We start from the raw sequence: 13,900 nt of genomic DNA on the forward strand, positions 1-13,900 counted from the left end.
AAGGGATCTGTGTTGCATCCTGCAGTTGGGTGTCACTCACAAAGGCCTCCTCAAAGTAAGGGAATGTTTGTTCCCTTACCTCAGAGCTGCATGTGCAGAGCTCAGTGCTGGAAAGCACTGACATAAGGAGTTAGGATTGCGCCCTAAATCAGGTATTGTCTTTGGAGGCCCAAAGGACTGTAATAACACAAAAGACATTTTACCAACTAAGGGCCCAATCCTATCCAATTTTCCAGCCCCAGTACAATTACAATGCAGCCCCATGGCAAGGGAACAAATGTTCCCATACCTTAAGGAGGCCTCTGTGACTGCTGCCCCACTACAAGACGCCCCATTAGCACAGTTGCACCGGCACTGGAAAATTGGATACGATTGGGCCCTAAGGGTGAGCCACCTGCAATTCTTCTTGGACAGAGATGCCCTGGTCAGAATGAGCCACATCTGCTACGCTCTCAGAATAGACTACTGACATGCATTGTACATGGGGCAATTCTTGAAAACTGCTTGGAAATGTCAGTTTTTTTCAGAATAAAAAACTGGGTCCCTTTTAGGGAGAAGGGTGGGATACAAATAAAGTTTATTATTATTATTAATACTAGGAAATACTAGGAAGTGTGCTAGAAAGGAAGCACACATTCTTTTAGGAAGTATGCTTGAATACTTCATTGTCAGCTTCCTCAGAATGCTAGGTGGGGCTGGGTATGGAGTTCAAATGTTACCTGGTTTTGAGCAAGCACATGCACTACCAGCCCGTGTCTGAGCAATATTCAAGGTGTGGGTACTAATCTTTACATTCATAAGCAGCTTGGCACCTGGATGTTAGAAAGTTCACCTTGTCTCCCAGGGCCCTGATGAAGGTACTACAATAGGCACTTGGGGTCCTTCCTCTCTGCCTTCTGAAGTCTAGTTGATGATGTGAGAGGGCCTTTTGGGGCATGCTGCCCAGTGCCCTAGTCCAGCACTCCCTTCTCCCTCAGTTCTTCAGAAGTGAGAGGAGATGGGGGTAAAAGTGGCTGTGCAGCATAATGCAGGTGAGGCAGTGGTGTAGTTAGAGGGGGTGCAAAACAGGCAGCCTTATCGAGGTGTACGGGTGCCTTCCCTTTGGAGTTATTCTGGATGGGGGAAGCAAGATGGAGGCAAGCACCTGCGCTGAGGCTCTCTGCAGAATGGAGCGCTCTGCACCCCCTCTAGCTACACCACCAGATGGAGGTGGCACTGTCCCTGCCGGGTGCTGCCCAAGGCGGCCGCCTCAGCAGGCTTCACGGATGGGCCGGCCCTGGACAGGGCGAGAAGAACGTGCCTCTTCTGCTGCCTCCTCCTTCCAAGGGTGGGAGAGGCTGGTCTATGGCCCTGCTCAGAAGCTGGGGAGGCTGGCCACTGTTCGTCCACTCCAGGGCCGAAGAGGCCAGCAACTGTTCGTTCATCTCAGGGGCCGAAGAGGCCAGCCTCAGTGGGGCCATGGTGCGGGTGGGGGTGGGGAGAGGTTGGCCTGTGGGGGCCAAAGAGCCCAGCTACTGGTCATGCCTCAGGGGCCGAAGAGGCCAGCCTCAGGGTGGCCAGGGTGGGGGTGCGGAGAGGTCGGCTTGTGGGGGCCGAAGAGCCCAGCTAATGGTCATGTCTCAGGGTGGCCATGGTGGGGGTGGGGAAGGGTCAGCCTGTGGGGGCAGAAGAGCCCAGCTACTGGTCATGCCTCAGGGGCTGAAGAGCCCAGCCTGCTGCTCATCTCCCTGGGCCGAAGAGCCCAGCCCAGCACGGGCACGGCTCCCCTCAGGGGCGAGGAGGCCAGCCCGGGCTCCAGCCTCTGTGCTGTGGGCGTCCCGCCCTCCCCCGCTGGCGCCTGGCGGGAAGGGGGAGGGTCGTGGCCGGGGCTCAGGCGCGGCGGCTCCCAGGGTGCAGCGCGGCGGGGGGGGGAGGGGGAGCGGCCTGGCAGTGCCGGGAGCGCGCCCGCTGCAGCCGGGCCGCTGTGAGAAGCAGGCGCCGCCCGCCCGTGCTCGCGCGCACGCGGGTCTGACCCCGCCCCCTCCCCCCGCAGTCCCTGTCAGGCGCCGTCCGCGCGGGGGGTGCAGAGAGCGGAGCGGCGCCGCTGCATCCTGGTGAGTCCTGGCTGACTGTGGCGGGGGGAGGGGAGTCCGCCCCCCCAGGCTACACGCCCTCCCTCCCTCCCTCCCGGGGGGGAGGAAGCCCCCGGGCAGGCTCCCCGGAGGGCCTTCTGTGCGCCCCTGAGGGGTGGGGGCGGCGTCTGTGGCGCCCCCTGAATGGGTGGCGGGGGGAGGGGCGGTCTCCCTCCGTGGGTCGCCTCAGGCCACACTCTCCTCCACACTTACCTGGGGTAAGCCCTGTTGACGGTCACGGCACTTACTTCTGAGTAGGCATGCATAGGATTGGGCTCTCTGGCCACAAACCTGGGAGTGAGCCCCATTGACTGTACTTACTTACTGAGTAGGGACTTACTTCTGAGTAGGCATGCCTAGGATTGGGCTGCTATACTGTCCACACTTAGCTGGGAGTAAGCCCACTGACTCTCATGGGACTTACTTCTGAGTAGGCATGCCTGGGATGGAGCTGTAGGACTGCTATCTTGTCCACGCTGACCTGGGAGTAAGCCCATTGACTATCATGGGAATTACTTTTGAGTAGGCATGCATAGGGTTGGGCTCTATGGCCACAAACCTGGGAGTGAGCCCCATTGACTATACTTACTTACTGGGGTTAGGAAATAAGAATCAGGTTATTCCCCCCCCCCCCACTGTACTTAGGGGGGGGAGAGGAAATGAGGTTGCCTAAAAATAATTCACTTCCTTTGGACCAAACCCCCCCCCCCCATTCCTGACAAGCCTTTGCAACATGGTCTGTGCAAGGAGGTCAGCAGAGTGAACTGGGAGTTCTGACATCTGAGCGGGGACGTGCAGTGGGTGGGGAGGCAGGTGAGGCAGAGCCTCCCCACCTGAGTCCTTCAAAAAGCACTGCCACAAAACAGTCACAACTCATGTGCAAAGCATGGGGTTGTGTCTGCTTGTGCCTGGTGACAGCACTTTTCAAAGGACTCCAGTGTGGAGGCTCTGGCTCACCTGCCTCCCCACCCTCCACACTTCTCTGCATCTGAAGCATAGGCCTTGGTGTCCCTGGGGCACTCCTGTTTGGGTGAGAAGCTGAAAAGTAAACAAAAGGGTAGAGCAGCATGCTCTCCTAGATCCCAGGCCTATGCATGTCTACTCAGAAGTAAGTCCCGTTATAATCAATGGGGCTTACTGCCAGGAAAGGGTGTGGTAGGATTGTAACCCTAGTTTGCAGTGGATCTGGAGCTGACACTCTTACTGCAATATTGAGTTGTAAATCAGTGTTTGCCTCTGAGCATTGAGGAGTGGGGTGGGGAGGGAGGAGAAGGGAAGTGGTTTCTTTCTTGTGTGTTCACATCATTAAGCAAAAGTCTCTTTCTGGTTGTGTGATCTGCAGTAGAAAAAGGAGGAAAAAGGCAGTTTACTTTGACTCATTCATATGCAGTCTCTAAAAAGGAAAGGTGCATGCTTTGTAACTATAACATATTATTGTACTGATCCATGTATTATTTCCATTGAAAGATTTTGAGGAAATATCCTGGATCCAGTGTAAATGCACTGAAATGAACCCCGTCCATGGTCATTGTAGTGACAGAGTATCCTCCTTCTCCTTTCAGAACTACATTTTAAAACTTTCTCTGAACTTTCTGTGTTGCCTTTTTCCAGCCTATCCACTTCCTGTTTTTCTAGTGTTTTTAATAATGTATTCTTGGTTGTGCTCCGATTTCTGTTCTTGATCAATATTTCTGGCTGGTGCTAAAATATGCAGTTAAATGATTTGTGAATAGGTCAGTTTTGAATTAGCTGAAACAAATTTGAATTTTGTGTGTGTGTGTGTGTGTGTGTGTGTGTGTGTGTGTGTGTGTGTCTTTAATGTAGGTATTAGCACCAGTGTTAGTCTCTGGTACAGGCAGTTGGAGTTACAGCAAAATATGTAATTTAACAGTGATACTCTAACAGATACTGGAAGAGAGTTTTGCAGAATGTTTGCCAGTTGAGATTTCAGAGTTCATTGTTCATGGTGAACATCTGTACTACAAACTTGCCACTCCTCTTCCCATCCCCACATCTGGAAGTACTTATTTCTGGTTCTCTCCCACCCCCCTTCCTTGAATGACATGCTCTACCTACATGAAATGCTTGAATTTGTATATTGTTCACTTGTTCTCAGAAAAATCAGAGCAAAAGACACATTATTTTCTTTCTGTTTTACTGATGGCTAAGGCAGAAGTATTATTCTTAACAGTATTTATATATAACTTTTCAACTAAAAGTTCACAAAGCAGTTTAACAGAGAAGAATCAAATAATTGGCTCCCTGTCCCAAAAGGCTCACAATCTAAAAAGATGCAAAAAGAACACCAGCAGACAGCCACTAGAAAAGACACTGCTGGGGTGAGGTGGGCCAGTTACTCTGCCCCTGCTAAAAAGAGGAGCACCCACTTGAAAAAGTGCCTCTTATTAGCAGGGGTAATTTCCTTTTTTTTCTTTCCCTTTTTTCAATTTTTCCCCCTTTTTTTCATGCCCTGAATCTATAACTGAGCTGTGATGCAAACTGAGGTGCCTCAGGTCAGTTCTGTTCAGCTGTCAACTACACAGCCTTGTATCACAGCCTTTGGCTTCAACATTAATGTTACAGCTGAATTGACAACACTGGGCTTCTTTGTATATAAAACATGTTCTGGTGGTATCAGTTTGCTGGTGACACAAGCAATGACGGTGCTACATTCATTGTAACTGGGTGACCTTGTGTTGATCCTACGGTATCTATGCCATCTTTCTTTTAGATTCAAGGAGAACTTACAACTTTGAAATTGTGAAAATACATATAAAATAACAGTATTGTGAACCCCCCCCCCCCAATTTGTAAAAAATGCATAGAAAAAGTAAAAGGAGAAGAGTCAAAGACTTGCCAAAGAAAGAAAGAAAGTTTCAACTTGGTTCAATCTAGAAGGTCAAAAAGTGTCAAGCCTGGTGGGTTTTGCTTTGCATAAAGACAATTGTAATACAAGCCCTGTTTTCACTGCTATGATATGGCAAAGAACTATACCTGCTAAATTGTCTCTTCTACATAACTATAAAATGTTTTAAGAGCCCTTGTTGTTGATTGTATTTGGTCACCCTAGTCCTGTTTCCGGTAGTGATGTAATCATATCCTGTTTTTCCATTCAATGACATCGTATTAAGAGCCTATTCTAGTGGCAAACTATGGTTTCAGAGTTATGATGACTAATACTCAAAACAGAAGAGTCTTCAGCTTTATATCTTTTTAAGAAGCTGCTCAATTTATAGAGGCAATTGGTTTCTTGGTGCCAAAAATAAAACAAACCTACTAATAAGCAAACTGCAACTTGACAGTCATTTTTGTTTTGATGTTGATATGTGTAAGCGTTTTAGGAAGCAGGGAATCTCCATAAAAAATGATTTGCTTGATGATTGGAAGAACCTCAGGAAAACATCAGTCTCTCTTATTTGGAATGACAGCAATATATTTGGTGTAGTGATGACTTCAGATAGGAGATAACAGGATGTTGCAGCTTCTTTAATATCCCTAAGGGTTTGTGGATACGCCTTTCCCCACAATATAGCAAGCTTTTTGTTTCTTCAGTGGTGTGTTAGGAACATAGTACTCTAAAAAATAAGATACTTTTGCCAATAATTACTAGTATTGCTTAAGAAGAAATTAGAATGATGACAAGGAAATAATGACTGGTGTTTCATAATTAGAATGTTGTGCTTGTTTGCCATTGTTTAATCATAAAATGATTCTGTCTTTTTATCTCCACTACTATTTTTTCTCATAAAAAAGACTTTGAGTTAAGAATCTGTACAAATATTAGAGGAACACTCTGAGTTTATATTTTGAAATTAGTGTTTTAAATCTTGAATGATTTCAAGTTGACTTAATGCCTAACCCCTTTAAACTTTCAGTGCTAATGCAACCACTGGAATACCTGGGGAGGTCAGGGGGGGGCAAATGTTCTGGGTGCCACCTGACAGGGTCACTGCCATGACCCCCTCTTCGCACTGCCTAGTTTTTTTTTCTTCAGGGTTTTCTAAGACCTGTTTACAGGGCCTTAGAAGGCCTTCAGAGACCTCTGGAAGGCCTAAAAACATCACCTCCAGTTTTTGGCAAAAACCAGGAGTTTTTGGTGAAAATGGGAGGTCTTAGAAGGCCTTCTGGGAACTGGGGAGGCTGGAAGTGGCCTTTCCAACCCTAAAAAGCCTTAAAACATAACTTCTGGTTTTCTCTTTGGTTGCATGTGGGAACAGCATTTTGGGGTCCTGGCCCTGGGTGGACCAGGGGCCAGCTTCTCAATTGAATGCAGCAGTACCAAGGGCGCATGCACTGCATCATGTAGGGTGGGGAGCGGGAGTCTCTGATGCCTCCTCAATGTAAGGGAGTATTTGTTTCCGTAATTTGTGGTTGCATTGTGGCTACATCGGCATTAGATAGTTAGATAAATCATAGTAGCTAGTATCCTGGGTTCAGATGTGCCTGTTCAGATGTTCTGAACCTGATGTTATCTACTAAGGCCTGCATCAGACATGCAGTTATACCATGGGAAATTACAATTGTGAGCATGTTCATGAATTTCATTCCATGTCAGATTTGCAAGCATTCACTCCAGTAGAATGGTTTAACCTAGGAAAAGGTAGAGTAGGTCCCTCCTACTGTACGGTAGAGTAGGTAGAGTAGGCCCCCCTTTTGGCTGTCTTCCTGTCTGTATGCATCCTAGCAGTACTTGCCTGCCAAAAGGGGTGAGAGATGTCCCTGAGGGCTTTCCTTTCTGAGGGCAGTAAACTTCCAGGTCCTGCAAGCTTTCCCTTGTCTAGGAGCCATCTTCTTGTCCTCTGAGAACACAACACTCACAGATATCAAACTGCATGAGTTTTCCAACCAGATGTTTAAAACCCATGTGGAAGATTCTGAACTTGCAGATTAAATGTGAAAATGTTACTTTGCTTATTCTGTGGGGAAAAAACTTATGGGTAACACATGTATATGAAAACCCATGTGCCTGTTCTGTCCATACATATGCTACATCTGTGGGAAATGCTGATTTCCACATGGATATCTGCAGGTTTGTTCTGGGTCTGAGCGCTTTGGAGGAGGGAGAAAGAGCATGGTTCCCAGAACTGCTCCTGATTTGGGGGTGTTGGGGATGTAACTTTCTCAGTAGTTCTTAGACTCTCTTGGTTCTGATCTGTAAAAGTTCAGAGTGTGATGGTGAAGATTCTTTAGGTATGGGGTGTGCTCTGAACACCCAAAATGTAATATATAGATGCCAATCATATTCATAAATAGAAAAGTGCTCCATCATTACCACATGTTTCTACCAAATAGCGTTATGGTGTTTGTGGAAGCATGCCCTATTCTAACTTGGTATACCAAAGCTATTACGCATTCAGGTGCACTTTAGAAGATATGGAAATTGTAAACCATCATTAATTCCCAGACACGGTACACAAGTTAAACCATCCCTTAGGGTATGTCATGTTTCTCTGTACATCTTAAGTTGTGGCTTAATTTGCATGCTATTTAAACAGTACAGATGGTTTTTGGTGTCACCTGTTTTGGTCATGTAAATTAGAGGAAGAGCATAGGTGGGGGAACATGAAGATAAAGTATCAGTACGTTTAGGAAAATTGATGTGAGATAAGGTATCCATATAGCTTACTGAAGGTACAACTTAAGCTATGCCTTCACTTTCAGTTTCCATATGTGTTAAAGTGCACTTCAGAAGCTTAACTCTCAGTAAACATGCTTAGGACTATTAATTCTTAGAAATCAGTTTTTTCCTTTTATTTTGCAAAGGGTTACTGACCTTGCTAAATTGAGAATTCAGGATTTTTCACTTTTGCACCTATGATCCTTAAAAGGTAATGAACCTTTTCTTTTCCATGCTTCTAAAAACATTTGAGTTCACGTATTAGGATGAAGGTGCTGATTTTTTTTATCCAGGAAAAGGTATGGAATCAAGACAGGGGTCAAAAACATGGGTATTGACTTGGAACTTGGGAGTTTTATCCTAAAAATGAAACTCAAATAGACTTTGAGTCAAGACTCTCTTTTGAGGATATATTTGAGGCTATCTGGAGGCCATTCCTTGATATAATAATATAAGCCACATGAAACATGTTGATACACAGATGAGACCTACGAAGGATGCTCTTAAAGGTTTCCTTTTTTATTTGGCATTGGAACAATTGACAGAAACAAAGGCTGGGATTTTCTCTCCTCCCTGAAGGAGTTCTTCAGTCCTCTCCCCACTTTGTCTTCAAGACCGAGGTGACCTACATGGAGGTACGCCTTCTAAAGTGCACTCTGGTGTATGGTCTACCTCATGCCCCAAGTCACCTGTTGCACCATCAGAGTGCCTCAGTTTCTCCTAAGGATAAGATCCAGGTCTTTGAGCTCCTGGCCTCTGGTTCTCCCTCAGGGATGTGGGGTCTAGGAGAAGGTATTTCATTTGGTCCCTGTCTACATCACTCTCCCAAATGTAGAAAGTTGACAGGCCTGCTTGTTCCTTTTGGTAGACCCAGTCTCTCCCCCAGGTACCTCCACTTTCCTTCTCTCTCTTCCTTCCTCTGGGGTCCCTTGTAGCCTCCAACTGGCCTTCTCTGCTTCTCTTGCCTCCCTACCTTTTGTTTGTCTATCTCTTGTTCTCCTCAATCTGGTCTGCTTTCTCTTTTGTTGCTCCTTTTCTCTCTGATTTTCTTTTCTCCTCCTCCCTCCTTCCTCTTCTGTTTCTGTCTCCATTAAAGGGTGAACCCAGTCCCACCCCGCTTGGCCAGTTTTACCCCTACCTGGCTGAAAACAGATTGCGACTGCACTGCTGGCTGTTGTTCCTTCACCCCGCCTGTGGGCAGCTCTACATGGGCTGCCACTAGGCTGATCGGCAGCACTGCCCCCTCCCTGCCATCTCCTCCCAGGGGCTTGCAGTCCTAAGAAAGGTATTGCCCAATTATGGTGCTTTGTTTTCACTTCTACTTGGAAAAGACCAGAACCAACTGATTTTTGAAAGCCTTGACTTGGATTTTCTCTCTCTGAGGATGGGGGAGTGGGGAGAAAAGAGTCATGTCACAATTAAGTCCTGCCAGGTAGAACTTGCAACTGAAAGATTGGTTTGAATTGATGAAAGCTAGAGAAGGATGAGGAAGTGAGCCACTATCACTCAATCGGGTGACTTCTGTCTCCTCCTTCAGTTTTATTTTCTGGATCAGGGGTATCCAAAGTTTTTGTCAGGAGGGCCACATCAGCTCTCTGACACTGTGTCAGGGGCCAGGGGGAGGGAGAAAAGAATTAATTCACATTTAAAATTTAAATAAATTTACATACATTTACATAAATGTATATATTAAAGATGAACTTGAATGAATGAATGAATGAATGAATGAAGGTCTTGCAATAGCTCAAGGCCTATAAAAGGCCTTGCACATAGTGAGGCCGGCCTTTCTTTTGCTGCCGCATCACACTCACGAAACAGCAAGCAGTGGAGGGAGCTCAGCTCATGCAAGAGGTCAAACAGTCGCCCTCACGCCGAGAGCAGTTGCGTCAGGCCAGCATGGGCTCCAGCAAATCTCCAGAGGGCCAGAGGCTCATTGGAGACTGGGGGCTCCCTGAGGGCCACATTGGGAGTCCTTGAGGGCCACAAGTGGCCCCAGGGCCGGGGTTTGGGCACCCCTGTTCTGGATCACAGCCAAGATCTGAAACGTCCTAACACTTTTCTTCCCAGATTTTGGAAACTTCTGCTTTCTCTTTCTCCACTGCTCCAAACCTTGAGGGATGATGCCTCTCTTTTTGGCTGGCCTCCATCTTATTGTATGGCTTGGCTTATGTGCTTGAGTCATTGTGAATTTTGGTGCTTTGCAAGCCTCTTTCTTTGGCACTTCTGTTATCTTTCTGATTGCTACATTGTGCTGGATCACTTGAGTTGAAGCTGTTGATGAAAGCTGATTTCTAACATCTGATTATCAGTGGGGAACTGGGCAGTCTTTGTGCTTGTGTTGGACATATGCTTTGGCTGGGTATGTTTTGAACAACCATACTCTTGGTTTGTTGGAAGGTTGTGCTACTTTGCCTGTCTGTTACTTGGAAATTGGAGTGGTGGTGAGTCATCACAGGACTTGAACTCTAAGGCTTGAGGTTTGTGCCCAGTTTCTAGTACTTCTGCTTCTGGGATCAGTGAGCCCATCAGTCTGGCTTGATGACAGATGCTGAGTGAGAATAATGTACAAAATGTTTACCTTTTTTTTCTTTGTGTATATCTTTAATTTTCATAAAATATTTAAAAGGTAGCTACTGTAAAGTAAATGAGAGCTGGGGAACTGACAGCTCTGAGAGGCAGGCTAAAGTAATCCTAGAAAAGGAAAGGTGGACTATTCTTACTTTTGCCTTTGCACACTTCTCATGAAAAAAATTATGCACTGTTCTGTGCACCCACAAAGTAGGGGCTAGAACTTTAAAAACAGCAATACCTCCAATATAACCTCCAATATAACAGGGGATGTTCTCCCTGATAGTCAAGTGTTGCACAAGTCATTGTTATAGGATACATTTTAATTTAGGGCACAATTCTAACTGGCAGTTATGCTGGCATAGGAGCCCCGGGAGGGACACAAACATGCCGTAAAGCATGTTTGCGCCTCCGCGAGAGGAAGTTGCATCCGCACATCCAGATGTGCCGATGCACGGAGGCTGGCAGAAGCCTCCGCAGTGGCTTCCTCCCCACTGCTTGTGCTGGCGCACTCACGCCGACACAAGTGGCGAAGGTAGGCATGGGGGGGCAGGGAGGAGGTGGGAGGGGGTGTTTCTGGGCAGGGGAGGGCAGGTGATAGGCAGCCCCAGGGGCAGGCATGTGGGGAGCCGGGATGGGGCTGGGACCTAGCGGTTATGCCAGATCCCAACCCCCGTCCCCGGGGAGAATGGAGCAGCTTCAAGTCGCTCCACTCTCCTCAGACTTGCACCACCTCCAGAGGTGGCGCAGGTCTGAGGAGACCCATTGGGGCTAGCGGCCCTTTCCCAGGGGTAAGGGGAAGAGCTTCCTGTTGCCCCTGGCTGAGCCCATGCAGCCAACCAACCTGCATTGGATGCAGCGCAAGCCTCCTGGCTTGCCTGCTCCAGCACAGGTTTGAATTGCGTCCTTAGTTGGCAGGAAATGGGCACCGATTGGCAGTCATTTTGTGCAATGGAAGCAGTGTATTCTGGGCTGATCATGCCAGGCCAAAGAGCATATGTAACAGATTAGTGCTGAAAGAGCTGTGTTATCCAAGGTATGCCTGAAAACAACTTTGGGGGGGGAAGGTGAACAAATAGCTTTGCTAACCTTGGTCACTTGAGCTACCCATACTAAGTCTGACTTTCAGAAAGAAGGAGATAATTTTCTGAGAGCTGACCGTAATTCAAATGTTTTAATGCATAAATAAGAAGTAATTGAATGAACACATTGATGAAGTGTCTCAGAACACACAGAATAAGGCTCTAATCCTATACACACTCACCTGGTAGAAAGCCTCATTGAAGATGGTAGGACTTATTTTCAGTTGACATGCCTAGGATTGCTCCATAAGACAATTCACATGGTAGTGGATATTGTTTAACTTGGTTTTCAAATACTCATTCTGCCATGGGCAAGTCACTACCCCTCAGTCTGATCTATTTTAGGTAGTTATGGGGGTAAAATAGGATAATTCCACCCTATTCCAAGTTCATTGTAAGGAAAGCGGAGCATCTTAGGGCCCAATCCCACCTGACTTTCCAGTGCTGGTGCTGCTGTGCCAGTGGGGTATGCACTGCTTCCTGTGATGGGAAGGCAGTCACAGAGGCTTCCTCAAGGTATGGGAACATTTGTTCCCTTACCTCGGGGCTGCATTGAGCTGCACCGGTGCTGGAAAGTTGGATAGGATTGGGCCCTAAGATGCTATTTGAAGAAATGATGAATGGTTACCAGTAATCTTCGGTGATGCCTACAAAATGTGCATTTCTCAAAGAAAGGGAAAGTTGATAAACCTTATGATCTTTCAGTGAATGAACCTGTTCAACTTATTCAGAAATTTGAGCAATCTAGAAATGTAGTCACTTCTTTGTCTATTCCACTGGTAATTCTCTCATCTCTTTTGATAATTGTTCCTTAAGCCCTGAAAACTCACATCCAAGGGATCATCCAAATTTGGAGGTGTATTGTTCTCTGAAGCCGAGTAAGGATCAACATTTTTAAAACAATAGTTTTAAAAATATATGAATGGAAATGGGTGAGATGGCTTGTAAGGCACCAAAGCCTTAAGACAGTTTCTTGAACTTGCATGTGCCATAGTTTGTATTGTTCATTCCTCATGACAAAAAGGTGTTAAGAATTGCAGTTCTGGCAGAAGTTTAACTGAGATTTGGCATGGACTGTTTCAGCAGAATATTTGTAATTTTTTTCCTTCGGTAATCTGAGCTCATGGGACTGGGTGAGGAATTCTTTTAAATATGTAACTCAGTTCAGTAAAAGTGGTGTGTTGGGCAGTTTTTGTGAAATGTATGAGGGTGTTCATAGGTATCTAAAGTTGTTTCCGAAGCCTGAAAAAACACACTCTTACTACCTTTTGTTGAGCTTATATTTCGGGGATGGGAAGAAAAATCAGACTTTTTTTTTCCTGACATTTTCCGTTTTTGTGGTCAAGAAAGATCTTTGTTTCCACAAATGGGAACCTAGGGATATTTTTTAATCATGGCATTGTCTGCATCTGAACCAGGGTTGTTGCTACTAACCTTTAGCTTGTGTAGTTCTGTTCATTAAGTTAGTGTAGCGTTGTGGCTGAGAGATTGAGCTGTCAACCAGGGAATCAGTAGTCCACATCTTACCTTGCCATGAACTTGCTAGGAACTCACTTAGGCAAACCAATATCTCTTGGAACTCCATGTGAAATAATGGCAGGTAGATTAGTACTACATCTTACAGGGTTATTCCAAGGAATGCTGAGAAAATTAATGTGAACTGCTTTTGTACTGTAAAGTCTATTTAAACGCTTGTTAAAAAACCCTCCAAGTTCGACCTTTCCAGGCTGATAAACTTGGAAAGTATTTTCTACTTTTTGTCAGTGTGATTATACCATAATAGGTGCCTCTACCATTTGGGCAGAGAGGCACCATTTAAAAACAGTGCTTCTTTTATATTTAGCAAGGGCAACTGTCTCTGTTCACCCAGCACAGAGCCTTTTCCAGTGACTGCTTGCTTGTGATTCTTCTGCATCTTTTTAAAAATATTAGCCCTTTATTTATTTAAAAGGGAACAATTTATTTAACTGCATGAATTACTTTATGGACTTCTGTTGAAAATCAACAGCATATAATTTTTAATAAATATATTCTGGTGTAGGTGGTGTCCCCGCCTCCCTTGCTTTCACTTGGTCAGTTGTTCGCCATGAGGCTGAGGGAGCTGGTCCTTTTTGACTCCAGAACTAAGTGAAGAGGGAGTTCTTCCTCCTGTGTCACAGTTCTGGAGTAGTCCTTCTTCTCTGCAAGACAGCTTCAGTGAGCCACACACACCACAGAGCTAGCCTCTTCAATGACATACCAATGCCCTTTTAAGTTTTCCCCTTCTCAGTTCCCAGTCTCTGCTCTTCCCACCTGACTGATTCCTCTTCCTCCTCCCTGGTTACTAGGGCAGTCAGGGTGGGTGGGACCAAAACGCCTTTCTACTCCTAAGTAGGCAAGAATTGCTCTTTGAGTCCTGCTCTAATTCTTTGGGGCTTCTTTGGCCACCTGGTGAGGGCAATTACTGCCTCACTGCTGGGCATGCTGAGAGGAAGTTGCTCCAAGTGACAGGACCCCAACCACTGCAAAATTGAACACAAAAA

The 13,900-nt window shown here is 46.1% G+C and overlaps 1 protein-coding gene across 13 annotated transcripts in view; it reads left to right on the plus strand.

Moving 5' to 3' along the window:
- The first annotated feature begins 1,918 nt into the window (after nucleotides 1–1,918).
- The window catches only part of PTK2 (protein tyrosine kinase 2), a 253,954-nt gene continuing 241,972 nt past the window's right edge, over nucleotides 1,919–13,900 (plus strand). For 9 of the 13 annotated variants that reach the window (XM_066623720.1, XM_066623723.1, XM_066623724.1 and 6 more), the window contains exon 1: nucleotides 1,919–2,093. The gene's annotated coding sequence lies outside the window, so the exon portion shown is untranslated. The remainder of the gene's footprint in view (nucleotides 2,094–13,900) is intronic. The other 4 variants (XM_066623730.1, XM_066623731.1, XM_066623729.1 and 1 more) reach the window with 3 other exon arrangements.

This window comes from Tiliqua scincoides, chromosome 4 (genome assembly GCF_035046505.1).
Source record: "Tiliqua scincoides isolate rTilSci1 chromosome 4, rTilSci1.hap2, whole genome shotgun sequence".
NCBI lineage: Eukaryota > Metazoa > Chordata > Lepidosauria > Squamata > Scincidae > Tiliqua > Tiliqua scincoides.